The 21,392-nt window shown below is 39.1% G+C and overlaps 1 pseudogene; it reads left to right on the top strand.

Annotated features, from left to right (window-relative positions):
* The first annotated feature begins 980 nt into the window (after positions 1-980).
* On the top strand, positions 981-6,809 carry LOC137287826 (uncharacterized; annotated as a pseudogene).
* Positions 6,810-21,392: the final 14,583 nt, after the last annotated feature.

Genomic DNA, 21,392 nt, shown 5'->3' on the forward strand with positions numbered 1-21,392 from the left:
GGAGTGAAAAGACCGAATGTGTGTTTTTTAGAAAGGTATACCCCAACTGATGGAAGCTTAAAATTGTTTGGTTATCAACAGATTTGCTTCAAAGGGAGAGTGTAAACGTCTCAAAATGATCACCATTTGCATAATGCTTGCATGACAGTTGTTTGAGCAAGTTTGAGAAGAGGTTAAAATCGGGTGAATACGAGGTTCGTCAATTCACAGACACAGGCTCGAACAGCAGCATGAGTTACAAAGGACTTGCCCCCCGCTGTATATATTGGTGGAACCACAATAAAAACTATGTTTTCTAACCAAGGACTAAATGAAAGGTATTCCGTATTCCAGTATCTCCCAATCTGCGTGTAAATATCAAATTTCTTCCACTCGCAGCAATCGCAAAATCCCGGAAATATTATGCATGGCAGGCTTAGACCTTTCTCTTCACTTCAAGCCAATACAACCACAAGTGGGTGCACAAAACCAGAAAAGTATACAAGTTATATATATAGTGCTTGTCCAGTGTTATCACCAATCAGTGCTAATTACCATCTGTCTTCCATTTCTCAAATGTTTATTACCTTTAACAAATTTAATCCCTCCTTTCCATCTGTTCATTCGTACCCCAGTTGTTGTTATTGAATAGCCGGGGCATTAAACGTTAATGTAAGAAATAAATCAGAATTCTGGATTTACTGTTGAAATACGAAAACAGAAGAAAATGACAATTCGAGATACGTGTAGGTGTGTATGTACTTGGCCTATTGTCATACGTGCACATGCACTTCGTTTAGTTTTGTATGAGCGCCTGCATTTGTTTTAGGGCCTTTGCACTTGGTTGTCCTATTCAAAGTAATACAAGACGACACAGCGTAGTTGCCAGCATACCTCGTTCTGAGCCCAAAGCAGTCGACTACACTGACATCATTGCTGAATTATCCGTGAATGATGATTACTTTTCTAGGCATTTCCGTGTGAGGCGACACACATTTGACATGGTATTCAACCGTCCATTTCAACAATACAGAGGAGAAAATGACCCTGAGCCACCAGAAAAGCAGCTATATATTTTCTTATGGTATCTCAGTAAGCTTTATTCCATGAGAGAAGTGTCACAACTGTACTCAATGTCTCAGTGTCTACTGTACATAACCAACATTTCCAAGGTGATTGCATATTTCCAGAATCGTGTAAGTTGTCAAGTTTAAGTATTAACAATCAGGCCACCTACATTAAATACTGGTAGTTACAGGAATCATTGAACTGATAATCATGTATTTTGGATAATGTAATCATATGTGTATCATAGTTGTTGTTTTTTATCAGTTACATTGTCAGACAGATGGAAATGAAATGTTACATCTTTTGTGTGAAACAAAAAGTGGAGAAACTACAAAAAAGAAATGCTAGATTTTCCAGCAATAAATTACTCAGATTGTTCCACAACAAGCAATTGTTTTATCATATGTATAAATGGGTGTTGTAAAATGTTAAAGTGTAAGTATATCAATCCACTTTAAGCAGATGACTAGATGGCCAGATTAGCATACAAGAGTTGACATAGCAGCAGCAGAATTCAGGTTTTCCTGGAGTCGCAGACTTTCTTGATGGAACACACATCAGACTGTCATCTCCCATAGGACAGGACAGAGATTACTATAACCGTTAGTATGGAACACACATCAGACTGTCATCTCCCGTAGGACAGGACAGAGATTACTATAACCGTTAGTATGGAACACACATCAGACTGTCATCTCCCATAGGACAGGACAGAGATTACTATAACCGGTAGTATGGAACACACACCAGACTGTCATCTCCCATAGGACAGGACAGAGATTACTATAACCGGTAGTATGGAACACACATCAGACTGTCATCTCCCATAGGACAGGACAGAGATTACTATAACCGGTAGTATGGAACACACATCAGACTGTCATCTCCCATAGGACAGGACAGAGATTACTATAACCGTTAGTGTTATCCCTCTATGCAGCTGCAAGTGAATATGTACTATTGTCTGTGTTACTTTTGCATCTGCTTGACTGTCCTGATATTTATTTTAGTGTAATATTATTCAGACTTTTCTTTGTTTTTGCTCATTGGAAAGGACATGATCCACTAATGTCATGCTTCACATGAAAACTAACTAAAACAGGGGTGTTACTTTTGCTAGTCTGTTGATCTACGAGGGGATGTCAATAAGGTTTGAGCCTTGAGCATTTTTCATACCCAGGTGTCACAGCCTATGGTACGACATTGGGGTGTAGCTGATGTGAAATATAAGTTTTGGTATCCTACTCTCAGAAGTTATTGAACAGCTCACATTGACAGAAAGAGACCCCCCTCGCGGCAGCAGTGAAAATGAATACAATTGAGTATAGAGCAGTAATTACGTTTTTAGTTCTTGAAGGAAACTATGCGAAGAACATTGAAGAAAGGCTTTCAGCAGTTTATGGGAAGTCTTCCCCTTCATCTGCTACCATCAAACGATGGGTCAATGAATTTAAGCATGGTAGAGAGAGTCTTGAAGATGACCCCCGTCCAGGTCGCCCAACAACAAGCACTAGTCAGGAAAACATTGAGAGAGTGCATAGACTTGTGCTGGAAAATCGTCGAATCACACTCCACGATTCAGAGGAGACCACAGGCATTTCACACGGATCCATCGAGACAATTATTCATGAACATCTCGTCATGTCTAAGGTGTGCGCAAGATGGGTGCCAAGTATGCTTACAGATGAAATGAAGCAAGCAAGGGTCACCATAAGCAAATCAATGCTAACCAGATACAACAAGAATCCAGAAGATTTTCACTTTAGGCTAGTAACCTGTGGTGAAACCTGGATCCACCACTATGATCCTGAGAGCAAACAAGAATCCATGGAATGGAAACATGTCACTTCTCCCAAGACCAAAACGTTCAAAGCCTCCAGATCAGTGCAGAAGGTAATGGCGACAGCCTTCTTGGATAGCAAAGGCGTCATCCACATAGATTACTTACCAAAAGGAAGAACAATGAATGGGGAATATTACGCTAACATGTTGAGGCAAGTGCGACAGTCAATCAAGGAGAAGCGCCGGGGCAAGATCAGACGTGGTATTCTTCTACATCAAGACAATGCTCCAGTACACACCTCTCGCGTTGCAGCCGCTGCTGTCCAGGAATGCGGGTACGAAATCTTGCCGCATCACCCCTACTCTCCAGACCTGGCACCAAGTGATTACCATCTGTTCCCAAATCTCAAGAAACACTTGCGTGGTCGTAGATATGATATATAACAGCGTGATATTATAACAGAAATGTGGAAATCACAGAACACAAAACATGCCAACAGGGCCCCGTTTCACAAAACTCTCGTAAGCCTAAGATCTCGTAACTTTTCTCGTAGCATTTGCACCTCCTATGTTACAGTATGCCAGGAACGAGAGCTACGAGAAAAGTTACGACATCTTAGGCTTACAAGAGTTTTGTGAAACGGGGCCCTGGATGGTACACATTTGCTAACAACCTCAAAAGCAAAATGTATCTCTTATCTGCTTCACTTTGTGGCAGATGTAAAACAAATAACAAATCCTGTCACAGGTATTTAAGCATTTCATGCCAATATGCTGTAGTGAACTCTGCAAGAAACAAGTTGGACATACGAGTAAAATAGCTATCCACAGTAGTATTAAACCTGCACAGTTCAGTCTTGTTTGTGATGCAGAAATAAAAACAAGTACAACAAAACATGAACTTTAAATGCAACAGTTTGAACTTTTGGGTGCAGTCACTGTACATCTCCATTTCACTCATTCTTAGTTATCATACATATATGTTCGACCTCCCTCAGATAAAGATCCAACATTCTAACTAATTTAGTCATTTTCTCAGTGTGTTGAAGTCTTGCTTTATTTCTTCATGCTATTCCCTCATCAGTGCAATAATGCTGAGCGCTACATCTTGGAAATTATAGTAGTTAGATGTAATTATTTCGCTCTTGAACACTAAACAAGTATTCATAATCACTTAGAAGCATCACTGTACCATTGCCATAACCTTTCATGACTATTATCGGGATGATTCCCAACAAATTGTGTGCTCGGTCGTTATGTGGTAATATTGTCACCTATTTTCGTGACATGTAATATCTATTTTTGCTTCGGCGCGTTAGATTACAAACTGAAATGTTTTCCCTGAGGTTGTATAATGTTGTTGAAGTTAAAACGATCATTACTATGGATGTGTTTTACCTTCTGATCCAGTGTTCATCTGGAATTGTCCCAAACTGTCCATTGCAAATTAAAGAGTTCGCGGTGTTGCCGCATCACGCACAATTGATCACTACCCATGTTTACCTTCTATATTTAAAAGTGTTCAGAAATATGTCTTTTTCCATATGACAAGCATTTATAACTGTGTTATTCATGCGCATGAATATATGTTATTCAGCTTACAATGGCTATGCTACAACGATGGAACTAGTTTTCTTGCTCCTTGTCCATTGCAATTCTATTGTAATTACGGTAAGTTTGTTAAAATCAAACCGAACTTAATATTTGGTCTTAATTTGGTATAAATTATCCTTGCTAACATTTTATTACAACAGGACACAGTAAGAGTGTTTTCCTGATATTGTTTTCATGCATTTTATTATACGATCTGATCACTCAATTACGTCGAGTGACGTTTTGACATGTTACCATGACCTGTCACTAGCGTAATGGTGTAGGTCGATTTGACGTTAGTGTCTTGTCCGTTTCTTTTGTATTTACAATTACATCCTAGTTATGATGAATGCAGTCCTTAAAACCATTTCGGACATTAAATCCATTTCACTCTGTGATTGAGTTTTCTTCAAAATAGCGGCTACAGAAATGTAACATCAAGAAAGCCGCCATTACGGTATTGTCACAACTTAGACACCAAAACTTCTTGTCCGTTTTCTTAATGTTTGTCTTATGAAATATTTAACTCCATAACTATTTTCTGCGATGAAAACGGACTTATATAAATTAATACGGACAACTTAAGATCATCTGGTTGAATAAATTTCATCTATTTACCTTACCTATGTGAGGTCATCATTACCGTCATGTCACGGCGTCGGCTCAGTAAACTTTTTGCTTGTCCGTTTTGTAATGTTACTGTCTATGATAAAACAAATTATACCATAATTTTCCTTGTAAAATTCGGACAAAACGGACATTGAAAGAACAACCTCATGTACATTTGTGTTGTTGTAAATTTGATTTGTTTATTTCCCTGTGTGAACAAGCGAGTCATCTACGTTGATTCTGATTGGTTAATATCTGGTCACATGACATGTCAGGAATCTATATAAGTTCGGCGCGAATTTCGAACAGGGACTTGATCAGACCTCCTCAGAGGCACTACTTGAGTAATAGCTGATGTTGTCGATACCTTTAGGCCCAAACACAAATTCATAGAATATTAAAACGACTAATCAGGAATATTTATATAGGTGAACACACTATTTTATATATATATATATATATATATATATATATATATATCATTCTCCTGGGGAAATTCAATTGCTAATATAGGATATTATTTTATTTGCATTATTGGTCCATTGAAGTAAGTTGTTATGCCGATCACTGAGCTTTATTAGGAATCCTGACATGTCATACCTCTGATATCAAGTGCAAAAATACTGTAAGAAAGGACCACTTCTGAATATTTATTAAAAGTTTACATTTGTTGTTAACTCCTGACTTGGTCTCTCATTTACTGACGCCCCAGGCTCGGGGGTGTTACAATATGGTGAATCAATGATGTCTTTTCACTTTTTCTTCAGAGAAGAACATTTGTTGAAAACCTGTTGTTGTGTAACTTTACAATTGTTTAGTCACAGTCTCCTTCCACAAAGTAGAATGATTTCTAGTAGAAATGAAATCATCATTTCTCTCATGTCTGAGACAAACAGGGTATTCTTCTTCCTTGTCGATCCATAAGTGAAGGGCATTAGCCATAGATGTACTTGGCACTTCTTCATCAACACGATGAATATCTGGGGTGCTGGACATTGTTGTTGGAGTATCAGAGGGGTAACTTGAATCTCTCCCAAAAAGGCTTGTTAATATGGACTGCTGTACAGCTGGATCTGAATCAATCATGATCCCAGTGAAATCCTATATTATGTTTACCTGCATTAACAACAACAGCAACAACAACAACAATGCATCTAATCTTTCGTTTAATCTCATATGCTAATTAACAGTACATGTGGCAAAGATGCATTTTTAACAATACATTGAAACAATAATATTTAATTATCCATACCTGTTGATGCCTCGGTCAAAAGATCAGCAATATCCCATGGACAAGGAATGACGACATCTTTGCCTCCTTTGTTAACTAGTTAACTGGGAGCTTTACTTGATTGCTGACAAACAAAATGTAATCTGGCAAACATAACCGCTTAAGAAATAATTGACACTACCTTGCATATACTTGTACATGTTTTCACTTGATAGAGCTATGTATCTTTAAAATATGAACGGAGAAGAATGAGCGAGTGTTTATGGGTATCATGTAAGCATCAGTCTCTGAGGTACATGGATACAGGTAATGAAATTTTGTGTATGTCTTACCAAATTTCAAACCCCTGCCACCAAGGTTGGCAAACGCAAGACCAGTGCCCTAACCACTCGCCTATGCATCAAACCAACAATTACAAGGCTAACATTGTCAGAAACAGTATTCTCAACAGCTTTGCAATGCATGACAATTTGTATATTCCCCAAAACTATTCTTGAACATAAACCTCAACTTTTATTCTTATTTCCAGGATGATGGCAACCATTGAGTCAGTTCATACTGTTCTAGTAGAAGTAAATGTGTGGTGGTGGGATGTAAAAGAAAGACACCTATTCTTTCAGACATTTTTCAAGGCACAGAGAGTGCAAATAATGACTAACTGCTCGCCGGTCAATACAAGTTCAATTTCAAACTCTTCGCAGGCTGGACGGAAGACAAAGCCACAGTGTTGACACCTTAAGAGAATCCTGTTAAACAGAAGCGAACGAGAGTAATCAATTCAAAATATGCTTAACTAGCGCATCAAAGAGCTCCTGAGGGAATGAGTGAACTGATACGTAATATGACTGGCAGCAATGGTTCATTAATTATACACAAGTAACGCACTGAAGTAGTAACTGACCAAAATAGAAAAAAAATGAAGAATAGCAAAAGCTGATAATTTTAGCTGACATTAGTGTCAAGGTACTGAAAATCTATTCTTTCTGGTGTTTTGTGTCCAAACTTGAGGCACCCATGAAGAGCCACCTCCTCGTGGTGGGTGCTGGGTAACGCTAAGTGCTCTTCTCCCGTGTGGACCCGGGACAGAATGTGTCCACAGCACCCCATTGCTGGTCGTAAGAGGCGACCAAATTGGGCAACCTGTTTGCCGTGGGTTGCGTCCCGTGTCGGTGGAGGACGGTAGTCTGGTGGTTGAGGGCAGTGGGAGACTGAACCATTTTGCTCTTACTGCTCAACACACCACTTTGGCCCTTACTTCACCTAGACGGGTGGTAGAACTGGCCCAGTTCTATCAATCGGCTGGTCACGCCAAGCCCTGACCTACAGCTATGCTCAAAATTTATGAAACTGTTAATTTGCTTTTTCATGCTTGGTTATTTTGAGTTTGTAATTTCAAATGCATCATTTTATGTATCTTTTTGCCTAGAGTCGTATACCCAGAAGGCGGTGGCTCATGGGCCAATCTGGTGGAACTATTAATCTATTAATTTTTCTGCTGGAGTATATCATCCGGGTATACTTGGTGCTGCAAGCTGGAGATCCGCTTGTTTTTAGCATTGTCCTTGTGATAATCCGTGGTGGGTGGGAAGCCCGGATGATGAACCAATAAATACTAACCATGGAATACCAAACCCCTACCAAAAAGACAAAATGTCCACTTGACAGTGATTCTGATAATACTGCACACAGATCCACTAAATCAATTGACTACTGGCCGCGCTCTGTCGTAATTGAGACTCTGGATAAGACACCATTGAAACTCAACCCTTTTGCGGTATCTAAGGGAATACAAGGAATTGCAGGTGAAGTAAAAAACATCAGACGCTTGCGTTCAGGTGCTTTACTTGTTGAATGCAGTAAACGGCAGCAAGCCACGAACCTGATGGCGATTGAATCGTTTGTGAACATTCCTGTGTTGGTCTCAGCACACAGAACCTTGAACACCAGTAAAGGAATAGTGCGAGACCGTGACCACTTGTTTGCTGACATGACAGAATTTGATATCGTGTCAGAAATGAAGGATCAAGGAGTCACTTATGTTAAGCGATTCCAAAGTCGTAGAAATAATGAAACCGTACAAACAAACACATACCTGTTTTCCTTTTCGTGTCCGATTGCTCCAAAATCATTAAAGGCTGGCTACTGTAACATCAATGTGGATACTTACATTCCCAATCCTTTAAGATGCTTTAAATGCCAAAGATACGGCCATGGTGTCAATACATGTAAATCATCCGTTACATGTGCTCACTGTAGTGAGAAAACTCACACGACGGATGACTGCACCAGCACTTTAAAAAAATGTACCAATTGTGAAGGAAATCACTCATCTTTCTCAAAGGACTGTCCCATTTGGAAACAGCAAATGGAAATCAACAAAATAAAATTTACACAAGACATTAGTTTTGCTGAAGCCAAAAAACAAGTGCAAAAATCTGAACTCAAGGAAACGTATGCTTCCGTATCTCGGTCACCATCTGATACAGCCAAAATAACCAAAATGTCTATAAGCTGTCAAACTAACTGGACATGGATAAATACCGATTCCCCTCAGATTCTGTCACCCGAAATATCCACTCAGACTGCGGAAGTACTTCCAGAGCCATCCCGTATTCAGGATGCATCTATATCTAAGGCATCTAAATCCCAGTCACATTCTAAATTTGATTCTGAACCAAATGTGAAAGACATTGCAAAGCAGCCAGTGAAATCAAGAAATGTATCTTCACAAAAATGTCAGAGTGGCAGAGCCTCGAAAGGTTCAACAAATAAAATCCAGCTGTTCAACAAATATGGATCGTTGGAGGACATGGATGTGTCCGAAAACATCCCCCACAGGGCACATAGCTTGTCGCCCTCTAGAAAGGCAAGGGGTAGGTCCCCAATAAATCCTCCGAAAAAATAGTTTCTTCAACCATTCTACAGTGGAACTGCAGAGGCCTTAAAAATAACATTCTTGAACTTCATCTACTAGACCAGGATATTCAACCATCTGCGATCTGTTTACAAGAAACGTATCTGAGACACACAGATTCTATAAACTTACGTCAGTTCAAGACATATAATTGTTATTCTCCCCCAGGTGATAAAGCCACTGGTGGATCCTCCATTCTTGTAAGACATGGCGTTATCCACAGCCCTGTGATGCAAAACAAATCTCCAAGCAGCTGCAGTGCGCCTTACTTTGAACATTACACTTACTCTGTGTTCATTGTACATTCCGCCATCATCGACTATCTTTTTGGCTGATCTTCAATCTCTCTATGATGAACTACCAAAACCATGTGCACTCGTGGGTGATTTGAATGGCCACACCCCACTCTGGGGGAGTACAACCACAAACACAAAAGGTAAAATTCTAGAGGATTTTATTTTAAGTAATGAATTATGTATATTCAATGATGGTACAGATCCTGGTACAGGAACATATTCAGCTCTTGATTTGTCAATAACTGACTCCAACGTACTAAATGAATTTGAATGGTCAGTCCACGATGATCTTTGTGGAAGTGACCATTTTCCTACTTTTTTGAAATCTGTAACTCCATCTGATGTTCCTCCATGTTCAAGATGGAATTTTAAAAAGGCTAACTGGCATTTATATGAGAAATTGTGTCTTGACAAACTTAAACCTGAACTTGATGCTATCAAATGTTTTTCTGATGAACTGAATTACATAGCTGATGACTGTATACCAAAGTCCTCTGCAGTTCCACATATCCGGAAACCATGGTTTAACCATGAATGCAAACAAGCTAGGAAGGCAAGGAAAAAAGCAGAACATTATTTCCGTCGCCATCCTATGGTGCATAATTTAAATAAATTTTAAATTTTAAATGCTAAAGCACGGCGTACATTTAAACAGAGTAAACGCCAATCTTGGCAAAATTATGTATCCAAAATAAATTCTCGGACACCCATGTCCAAGGTATGGAACATGGTGCAGAAAATTAAAGGTAAAGGTACTAAATCTGCTGTCCATCATCTTAAACATGGAGATCAATTACTTACTGATAAATCAGACATTGCTAATAAACTGGGCGAAACTCTCGCTAAACATTCTTCCTCTTCTAATTATACACCTAAATTTCAGCAATATCAAAAACAGCAAGAAAAGAAAATTATTAATTTCGATTCTGATAATGGGGAAGATTATACTGAAACATGAACTCCATACTGCTCTTGATCAAGCTCATGACACTGCTACAGGAGCTGATAACATACACTATCAACTCTTGAAGCATTTACCAGAATCCTGTTTAGAGACGCTCTTATCAATTTTGGATGATATTTGGACTTTCGGGAAATTTCCCTCTTCATGGCGTGATGCTATAGTAGTACCAATACCTAAACCCGGACGTGATCATACGGATCCATCCAATTATCGTCCGATTTCATTAACTAGCTGTGTTTGCAAGACCATGGAACGCATGATAAATAATCGACTTGTTTGGTACTTGGAAACAAATAACCTTATCACAGATATACAATGTGGTTTCCGTAAAAACAGAAGTACCATTGATCACTTAGTGCCTTTAGAATCATTTGTGAAAAACGCGCTGATCAATAAACAACATGCTGTGTCTATCTTTTTTGATCTTGAGAAGACATATGACACAACCTGGAAGTATGGCATTCTGAGACATTTACATGATTTAGGTTTGCGAGGTCGTTTGCCTGAATTCATAGCCAAATTTTTAAATAACAGACAATTTCAAGTCCGTGTGGGTTCTACCCTGTCTGATCATTACAATCAGGACCAGGGTGTTCCACAAGGCAGTATTTTGTCTGTCACACTTTTTAGTATAAAGATAAACAGTTTATCGAAGGTTTTAAGCGATTCAATTGATGGATCGTTATTTGTGGATGATTTTAATATTACTTGTCGTGGTAAAAATATGCATACCATTGAACGGCAATTGCAGTTGTGTTTAAACAAGATTAATAAATGGTGTCTTGAAAACGGCTTTAAATTTTCTAAATCGAAAAGTAACTGCATACATTTTTGTCGTAAATATAAACCACATAAAGACCCTGAACTATCTCTTGATGGCACGCCAATTAAAGTTGTTAAGGAAGCTAAGTTCTTGGGTCTAATCTTTGATTCACACTTAACTTTTTTACCCCATGTTAAATCCCTTACAACTAAATGCCTGAAAGCACTTGACTTATTGAAAGTGGTTTCAAATTCTAAATGGGGAGGGGATCAAGCTACCCTTCTCCATCTATATCGATCTCTCGTGCGTTCTAAACTTGATTATGGCTCCATCGTCTATGGTGGAGCCTGCAAAAGCAACTTAAAACTATTAGATTGTGTCCATCATCAAGGTCTAAGACTTTGTCTTGGGTCTTTTAGAATTTCGCCTGTTGACAGTCTCTATGTTGAGACTGATGAACCATCTCTTGAGCAGCGCCGTATAAAGTTAGCTTTACAGTACACTACTAAATTATACTCTAATGAATCTAACCCTCCATATAATTGTGTTTTCAATCCCCTTTATGAGGAATTATACAACAAAAAGTCTTCTCTTGTTCCGCCTCTAGGACATAGAATTAAACCCTTTCTTTCTGCTGCCGGCATTGAGCTGGAAAACATAGCTCCCTCCCGTCTTCTTTCTTCTCCTCCTTGGCAGTTGGTCAGGCCCCAAGTGGACCTAACATTGACCACATTTAAGACATCAGAAACCAATGAATTACAATACAAACAAGAATATAATCAATTAAAACATAAATATAGCAATTATAAATCCTTATTTACAGATGGGTCCAAGGACGGTGCCGCAGTTGCTTGTGCCACTGTCATTGGATCCAGAACAATATCGTCTAGATTACCAGACAATAGTTCTATTTTTACAGCTGAAGCTAATGCCATATTAACAGCCCTCAAATATATTCAAAGACACCCGAAACGTAAACAGTATATAATATATTCCGACTCTCTTTCGTGCCTTCAGGCTATTAAAAATATGTCTTGTAAACATCCACTTTTAATTGAAATTATTGAATTGTATAATGATCTTGCAACTGGCCAATACGACATCGTCTTCTGTTGGTTACCCAGCCATGTAGGGATCTCTGGTAACACATTGGCTGACCTTGCTGCTAAAGCAGCACTCAACAAATCTGTGACACCACTGCCTATTCCTTACAGTGATTACAAAGTTAGGATTAGAACTTACATCCGTGATCTGATGCAGAAGAAGTGGGACACCCAAGTAGGTATAAATAAATTGCATGAAATCAAACCATATATTGGTTACACCTACTTGGGTTGTCAATCCAGATTTGAAGAGGTTCTTTTAAGACGATGTCGTATTGGCCATACACGATATACTCATGTATACTTGTTAAAAGGTGAGGATCCTCCGTTTTGTATCCCTTGTGATGAGAGAATCACGGTCAAGCATATCCTGCTTGACTGTATTGAATTCTCCATCACAAGGGATAAATATTTCAATGTCAAAACTGTCAAGGATCTTTTTAACACTGTTAATTCTCATTTAATCATTGGTTTTTTAAAAGAAATTGATTTCTTGGTTGAATTATGATTAGTATGTGCTGTAAATAGATGTATTTTAATGATTGGTAGTTTATATTAGTAACTTGAATTGTTAGTGGCTGTACCCTCAAGGGAGGTTGAAGTATTGTAAAATTATTGTCCTCCTGAGAGGGTACGTAAGTCCAAAAAGATTCACAGTAAGTTTAAATCTACCAGGTTTTTTAATTGTAGTATTCTTGTTGTTTTAATTTTGGCTAACCTTTCGTACAATCGCCAGCAGCTGAGGGGATGATGTAAATCCAACTAGGGTCCATGTAGGTAGCAAAGGTACTGTAAGTCCCCATGGTCCCTAGTGTGGTGATCTACCTTCAGTTGTTGGCGATCTATAGTCTGTTTTTATATTGTATTGTCTAAATAGTGCTATTAGTTTTAACATTCCATACTAGTTTTAATTAAAATTGTGATATGCTAGTTGTTTTACTGTCCTTCGTTGACAGATTTTTACAATATGCATATATTTCATTTAAGTGTTCATTCAAGTGTTCTCGTCACGATATGGCTGAGATATTGCCGACGTGACGTTAAATTCTAACTCACTCACACTCACTCCAAACTTGAACACTTTTGAATTACACTGTTTTAGAATATCAGCATATCAATACATTGGCTACAACTTACTTATATTCAGCATCAATAAAAATGGGTGATTCTTTGACTGCTTCCTGGGCGTCAAGTATGTTGATGCTCTTTAGTGTGGGCTGCACGTGGCAAATGTAACAGGTCCAACGATGAATTCGGTGTTAAACAGAGGCGTGTTCCTCTCTATCGTCTGACATCTGCAACACATAATGAAATATTCATTCACATTCAAATTGTGATCCAGAGTAACCCACGCCTTGCCGTAAGTCGAGCTATAGATCGGATGTGACGTCATTATGGTTTATCCATACTGAGTTAGTTCTGTGTATAGATCGACCCTAGTCACCAATGATTTTACATCATGTCGGAAATGTCTCATTCTCGCGTTTTCAACTTCTGACAGAAAGTGTTGTGTACAAGATGACACGAGAACGCCAAATCTGTCTCCTGGTACTTTTGGCTATTTAGCTCCTTTTCATCGATATTGCGAGATCGCGAGAACATCCCTTTCACGATCCATAGTATTGAGATCACCTATCACAGCAAAGCGCCATACATTCACATTAGTAAGGGACGGAAGGGTATCCTAGGGATTAATGCGTTCATTCGTCTGGACGAAGAACCAAGTTCGATTCCCTGGGCACAATGTGTGGAGCCCATTTCTCGCATCACCCGCCACGATATTGTTGGAATAAAGACGGCGTAAAAATAAACTCACATAGGTAAACGAATCAGACTATTGCTCTACTCAGCTTTTCACGGAACATAACAAAACAAGAAAAGTATAGATTTTGGGCTAGGTTATTGAGGGGCAAGCCATTGTATTAACTGCAACCACATAACATTGATGCATATGTCATAAAAATAGAGTAACTCCAAACAATAACTAAGCGGCTCGAATGTGCAGTGTCATATAACGAACAAAGAGTTGTCTGTCAACTGGAACAGTGTTTACATATGTATTGTATGAACTGACTGATAAACCTGTACACATCAGCCTTGAAAAGGGATCCTAAACAGGATCGCCAACTGAAACCCAGCCCCAGACTACCGTGGAAACAACCCCACTTATGCCTAGAGTCATCCCCGATATCTCCAGGGTATACGTTCCGATAACTCTCCACTATACGCTGGATACATCCACGGATACATCCGATAAATTTATTATCTCCCTTGGCTGGCTTTTTATTCAATCAGGTGTCTATGCTAGGAAGTTGAGCGAACCAACCACAATTTGCTTTCGCTTTTCAAATTATCTAACCAATTAAACTTAGCAAAGCAAACCATGCAGAGGTTCTCTGTTTTTACACATACACATGTTTTTATTAAACGTTTCCAACCTAAAATATGTCTATATGATTTCCCCAAAAATCTGAGTCGCACTGCGAGCAAACTTTCGCGACCGCTACCTTTCTTGACACTGGCAAGCTCGGTTATAACGACGGCCTAGCTGACTGGCTTGTGAGAATGCGAAGTCAGCAAGTGGAGGTAATAAAATTATCGGGCCGACCCGTAGATGTGTCAAGGGTACAGTAGAGACTTGTCGGAACGTATACCCTGGAGATATCGAGGATGGCCTAGAGTAGATAAATGCACATACGATTCTTTTGTAGCGAAGGTCACCCCTTTCCCGATCACATGCATAAAAATTGCACCAAATCAGCAAATCTTACAAATTATCTCGTTACCTACGTCGTACTAGTATGGCCTGGTCAAGGCTAATTCTAAAGCGTATCAGCACGTGTCTGATCGTAGTCGATGTGTATTTCCTATCAATACGACATTTTCTCACAGTTCCCAAACAGAAATTCATGGTATATTTATAGATACAGATTGGAATTATTGAAGCACATTAAACATTGAAGTGTTTAAAACGGCATAAAACTCGCTTGTTGCCATCAAGGTGGTGACATACGGGCTAATGCCATACACTGTGCACTTTCCTCAATTTGAACGTTTCCAAGTCAGTGCCTCGATCTTGATAAGTAAGTATGCTCTGATCCTTAGAATATTCATTTGCTTCTATCTTCTTCTAATTGTCAGACTGTGATTTACAGATATGGAACTTAGAACTACAATTACTTCAAGAAGCAGGGAATTCCGAGGCCAACACCAACGCCTTGTACTGGAAACAACCCTGGTCCGGTAGGTTCCAAAATCCTTCTTAACTCCCTGCCAGATTTTAGCAGTCTGATAGATTTGTTAACCCATCCACACATCTCTTTAGCTAGTTAACTAATCTTTAAACGACAAAAAGAAAATGATTCGTTGGTGCCACGAAATGGGGACTGTCCTTCGACAATCTGATGACTACACAGAGGCGAGTCCTGAAGTCTGGTTTATCTAGGGTAATAACAATCAGATTGCTTTAAGCATGCGTTGTGCACTGAAAAAGAATGGACTATTAGTATTGTTAAAACCGATTCTGAACTAGGCAAATTACTATTTCGAGTCATCCTCACCATCATGGTACGTTGACAAAGAGTAACTAGTCGTTGAACAAGCAGTATTATACTACTCAAATTTGAAATTGTCTCTCACAGATATTTTGGGGCTTTCTCTATGGATGTGATTTGAAAGACTGCCTTTGGAATTAAGGTTGATTCACAAACTGACTTCAACCACCCGTTTGTCGTTCATGCTGAAAGGTTATTTAACCCACCAAAGCTGGGACTGGCTTTGTCAGTATTGTTATGTAAGTGGTACGGGAACTGACTTTAAAGCAACAACCCTTCCCGCACGATCCCTCATGTCTTTGCGAGGATTAATGATTAAACAATAATATTTTTTGAGATGAGCCACGACCCGAAACGCTCCACAGTAAGTAAAGTAAGTTAGACAGCAATATCACGGTGGGGACACAAGAATTGTATGATATGTCTGGAATCAACCCCGTATATAATGTCGGAATGACATGCGAAGGCTTTAACAATTACGCTATCCCAGTATCCACAGTGTGATAAAGAGGCTGGAATGAATTTTACTTCTGTTTGAAGCTGTTGTTCCAGCACTTGAGCCAGTCATCAGCAAGCTCGGCTTGGGAGTTTTCCGAAAATCAGACCTCGCCTTTTTTGAGATGTCACCAGTGAAATGATGCAACAGCGACAGAGTGATAAAACACGCCACCAAGAGGTTGATGAAAGCAATCACTGTGATATGAGACAGTGGTTAGAAGTACTCGAGTATCGTACATTTAACCAGTTATACATACATTCTCTACGAATTCGACCCGTGAAGGTCCTGTTAGAATAGGTCTTCAACAACCCATGCTTGTCAAAAAAGGCGGCTATGCTTGTCGTAAGAGGAGACTAACGGGATCGGGTGGTCAGGCTTGCTGACATGGTCGACACGTTCGGTTCTCAAATGCGCAGATGTATGCTCATGTAGTTGATTGTCTGGTCCAGACTCCGTTATTTACAGACCACCGCCATATAGCTGGAGTTCGGCATAAAACTAAACTTACTCACTCTCTACGAATTCTAGTTATTTTGATATAAGTGTACTTTCTCTGTCGGCAAGATCAGTCTTCAGTCAATACGATATTTGTAACAGGGAACAGACTTCCTCCAAATAATGATGGACGCTTCGATAGAAGAGGGGAAAGACGACAGCAATGTTTATGGTCAAGCGGTCAAACACTCAGTCAGGCGTGGGTATATAATGTTGGACAAAGACAGAACCCCGTCTTTCCATGCTGATTCTCTGCCAGTGTCAACTGTGTATTGTCACATTGTCCAATTTAATGACTTATTAGCTGAGCCCATTCATTAGTTAAGTCTCGTGTAATTGTTGTTTGTAAGATCACCAGGCAACATTAAAGTAACATGTTCCTACTGTTTCAATATTAATGTGAATGGTTGTATATTTCATGTGTATTCCATATGGCAGAGTCTGTAGCCAAAGCGTCATGCACTCATATTGTAAACTTTCGATATCAAAAGAAGGCAATGAAGTGAACAATTATAACATAGGATGAATGGTTGACAACATAGGATGAATCACACTCCTACAGAAATTCACAGATGTTGGAGAGTATAAACTATGGTTACTGTGCACATACTAACGATATAAATCAAATAAACGCAACATTTTAAACAGTAACGGTATGGGGCCTTCTCGATGACTTTTGTATTTTGATCCCTGTGAAATAAGTCCCCTCCACCCCCCCCCCCCCCTTCATGATAATGACCCATTATATTGATAATGACAACTACACCAGTCTTTATATTTCAATTAAGAATAACAATTTTCAACAAATATCAATTCAACATAGGCACTTTGGAGACAACGTCAGCATTGGACACTCTGTAATCTAGAAAAGAAGAAATATGTAAATAATGATTAAATTAAATTAAATTAACCTTATCTGGCAATTCTTCCTGGTATATAGATAGAATTGGTTTGCAGTCTTGTCGGACAAGATCTTTGAGGTTGACTAGGAAGGTGTCTATTGCTATCTGATTGTTCATAGATTGGTGGTTATGTACGTCTCTGAACTATGTTACAAAGTTATCCTTGGTGTTGACCGTGGCAAGGCAGGTTTTTCTAGAGCAATTCCAATGTATGGATCTGCGTCTTCTTCGCTTAACTGTAAAGTTATAGTTTTGAAATATCAAATATTGACCCCCTCTACCATTTGGAATGAACTTGACATTCACTTGTTGGTTAGCCATCGTGACTGACTGGTCAACTGATGATATGTCTTTATATACTGTTCAGGTTTATGAAAAGTGTTCACTAATTTAGTAACTTTAAATATAAAAAAAATCACAATCTATGTTGATGAGCTGGTGAACACAGGTCACTTAGGTGACACTGATTAGTGTTACCCACAAGGACCATATTTCAGTGTAATCACCGACCCGTCCGCACTTATCCTCCTTGATCCCTTGTATAAACCTCAGGGTGGTGGGTAAGTGAGAATAATCCAACGGTATAAATCAATTAGGTGTATACTCAACATTTTAAACATGACACAGCATTATTGTCAACAATGGAGAGGGTGTCAATTCCTTGTGTTTTCTTCTTGTGCCGTGTACACGACATTGACATCCTGGCTGTTTCGGCATGATCTTGGTTACCGAGGTGAATCATTTGGACATCAAAACCGTCTGCGACACAATCGTTATGTAGCCCTGGAGACACAGCGTCTCTCTCAGTGTTGCTCAGTGCATACTGTTCTTCGTCGCTGGTTACGAAACGACTGGGTCATCCCTTTCTTTCATATCTTACAATCTGGATGAACCCGGATGTACAGGAGAAGGCCTACAGAGAAATCAAAGAAATATTGGGAAATGTCAGTATTCCAAAGAATACTGTAGTGTTCAAGTTACCTTTGTGTTAAACGTGGACTGCCATTTTCTGTCTGTTGTTTTCAGTCTCGTCTATGATGTTCATTGTCTTTGAAATCAAAGAAATAATGGGAAATGTCTGTATCATAAGTCCGGTTCGACATTTAGTTGAAGGTGGACAGTCCTTGTCAATCTACTGTTTTCAGTTTTTATGATGTTTGCTATCTTTGTCCATGTATATTGGAGTATTCATAAAGTGTTTCACTGGTTGACGTTTCGAAATGTAAAGACACATAGTTATTACATCTACTTGTGTTTTATTGTGCTTCTAAAACATAGCATCTGGCTCTTCGTACCCCCAAATAATGTGACATATTAGAAGTTCAGAACTGATCTATTTGAAGTTATTGTCAAGGTAAGTATAGTTAAAGGGAAGGAAGAGGAATTTTCCTCATCTGACTCGTGAAGGTCCAGGTTAGAATATTGGTCTTTAGTAACCTTTGCTTGTCGTATGAGGTGGGTTAGGGGATCGGGTGGTCGGGCCGACTGACTTGAGTGACACATGTCATCGGTTCCCAGTTGCACAGATCGATGCTCGAGCTGGTGATTATTGGATTGTCTGGTCCAGAGTCGATTGTTTACAGACCACCCCTATTTAGCTGGAATATTGCTTAAACTCCCTCACTTTCTGCCTCTCTGAAACGTCCTCTGCCGTCTCCCTAGCTCAAACGTTATAATCGCCCTTCTATATACTGGCACATCAACTGTCTGTGTTCGTTTGTTAGGAGGAACCAAACTATTAGGAAACTGAAGTATGTGGACAACGTCATGACAGAGACGCTCAGACTCTACCCGCCTTAAGTAACAAACGTTATAAACTATGAGTGTTAAGGTAACATACACCTCTCTTAAGTATTCTGTATCACATTTATAGCACAAGGCGACTACAATTTAGAACGACTAGTTACACGGTGGGATTCCTGGTTAGAATGGTTCCCATCAGCCCTTGCAGATCGTTAAATTCTTTGGTAGGGCTTAGGACATTGATTGTGAGTTATTCACCCACGACTGAGCAGATGTTTGATCACAGTCAGGCGTTCCGAAAGAAACAACCAAACGTTATTATATCAACCTGCTATCACAATTTGACATACATCAATATCTGCCCTCTTCATATACATAGTCAGCAGTGTTTATCGTGTGTATATGATTTTGTGTTTTATTTCACACTTATATATTGAATACTATTGAAAATGCCTTGTGAATATTGTTCATTGCTTGCCACTGAAACACGACGGAGTACGATAGTTTTTAGTCATAAACAATCTTAACCATTGTCTGATAATGCTCCCTAAATACATTACCTTTGACTGTAGCCTGAAGAAATTCTCATTTTATATCATCGTTTCAATTTCCAAACCTATCCTTGCTCATTTTTAATTTTATAGTTGGCCGAACTGTTTCTGAGACCGCTCAAATCAAGGGCCTGACTTTCACAAAAGGTAAAAGTATCTCTATTTCTGTGATGGCTATACACAGAAATCCTCAGCTGTACGAGAATCCTGATTATTTCAAACCAGAAAGGTACAGATCTTACACCCTGGAAGTCTAGTTTGTGACTTTAAACATGAAAAAAGGAAAAGAAAATATGTACAATAAATAGATAAATAAAAGCAAACGAGTTCCCCAAAATATAAGTAAGTTTCACTATAATCCCTAAATATCAGACGGTCCGTCTTCATTCAAGTGATTTTTCGCTTCCGGGACATCTGACGTGCCGCGATTCTCGGCGCAGAAATACGTCCGTGGGAATATCAGCAAAATATGGGTTCGAATCTCGAATCGTGAAAGTGGCGTTATGCCATGCATGACATGAATGCATAATTATGCATATAATGCATATTTTCGTACACGTTTACGTACAGGTATGTGTGAACAAATCAACTGCATTCTTAGCCTTCACTGAACTTGATTGACAGAAGTATCATGTTTAAGTACTTACAAGAAAATGTGTTTCAGGTATGAAAATCAAGACGTGACTATGGCCTTCCAAGCTTTCGGATTTGGTCCCAGGATCTGCATTGGGATAAGGCTCGACTTGGTTGAGCTGAAAGCTGATTCATGTTCTGAAGGCTGTGAGGTTTGACCCTATGCCCGACACACCGGTAGGATTCTTTCACAAACATACATTTTATCATCTTCCCAAACAATGTTAAGATGTTTAGTTCTTCTCTTACAAGGGAAACGTCACAAGCTGTAAAAGGAGATACAGCCCAAATATTCACCGGCTCTTGTTGGATTACGAAAACCCTACAGACATGTTTAAATATTGATACATTCGACAATACCGTGTCTTGACTCTCCTCAGAAACACATTTCTTTTGGTGTAAAGGGAAACACCCCGCCTGGTTGCTAAACGGGTAAACATATCCTGCCCGCCATTCATGAAACAAAGAGAAAATACATGTGTTTTACACCACACAGGGGTCATGCCTGGGAACAAACATTTCCATTGGACCAAACACTGAATTTAAGTGATGTCTCTCGAGGAACGTTAGTGAAAGGAACATACATTCTTGAATTTCCTCGGCAATATGTGGTGTTAAGGAAAAATGTCTGTGAAAATTATATGAATGAATCATTAAAGATCAATGGACAAATGAAACCTAAAGTATGACCTGATAATCATGCAATAATATCG

This window comes from Haliotis asinina, chromosome 6 (assembly GCF_037392515.1).
Source record: "Haliotis asinina isolate JCU_RB_2024 chromosome 6, JCU_Hal_asi_v2, whole genome shotgun sequence".
Classification (NCBI taxonomy): domain Eukaryota; kingdom Metazoa; phylum Mollusca; class Gastropoda; order Lepetellida; family Haliotidae; genus Haliotis; species Haliotis asinina.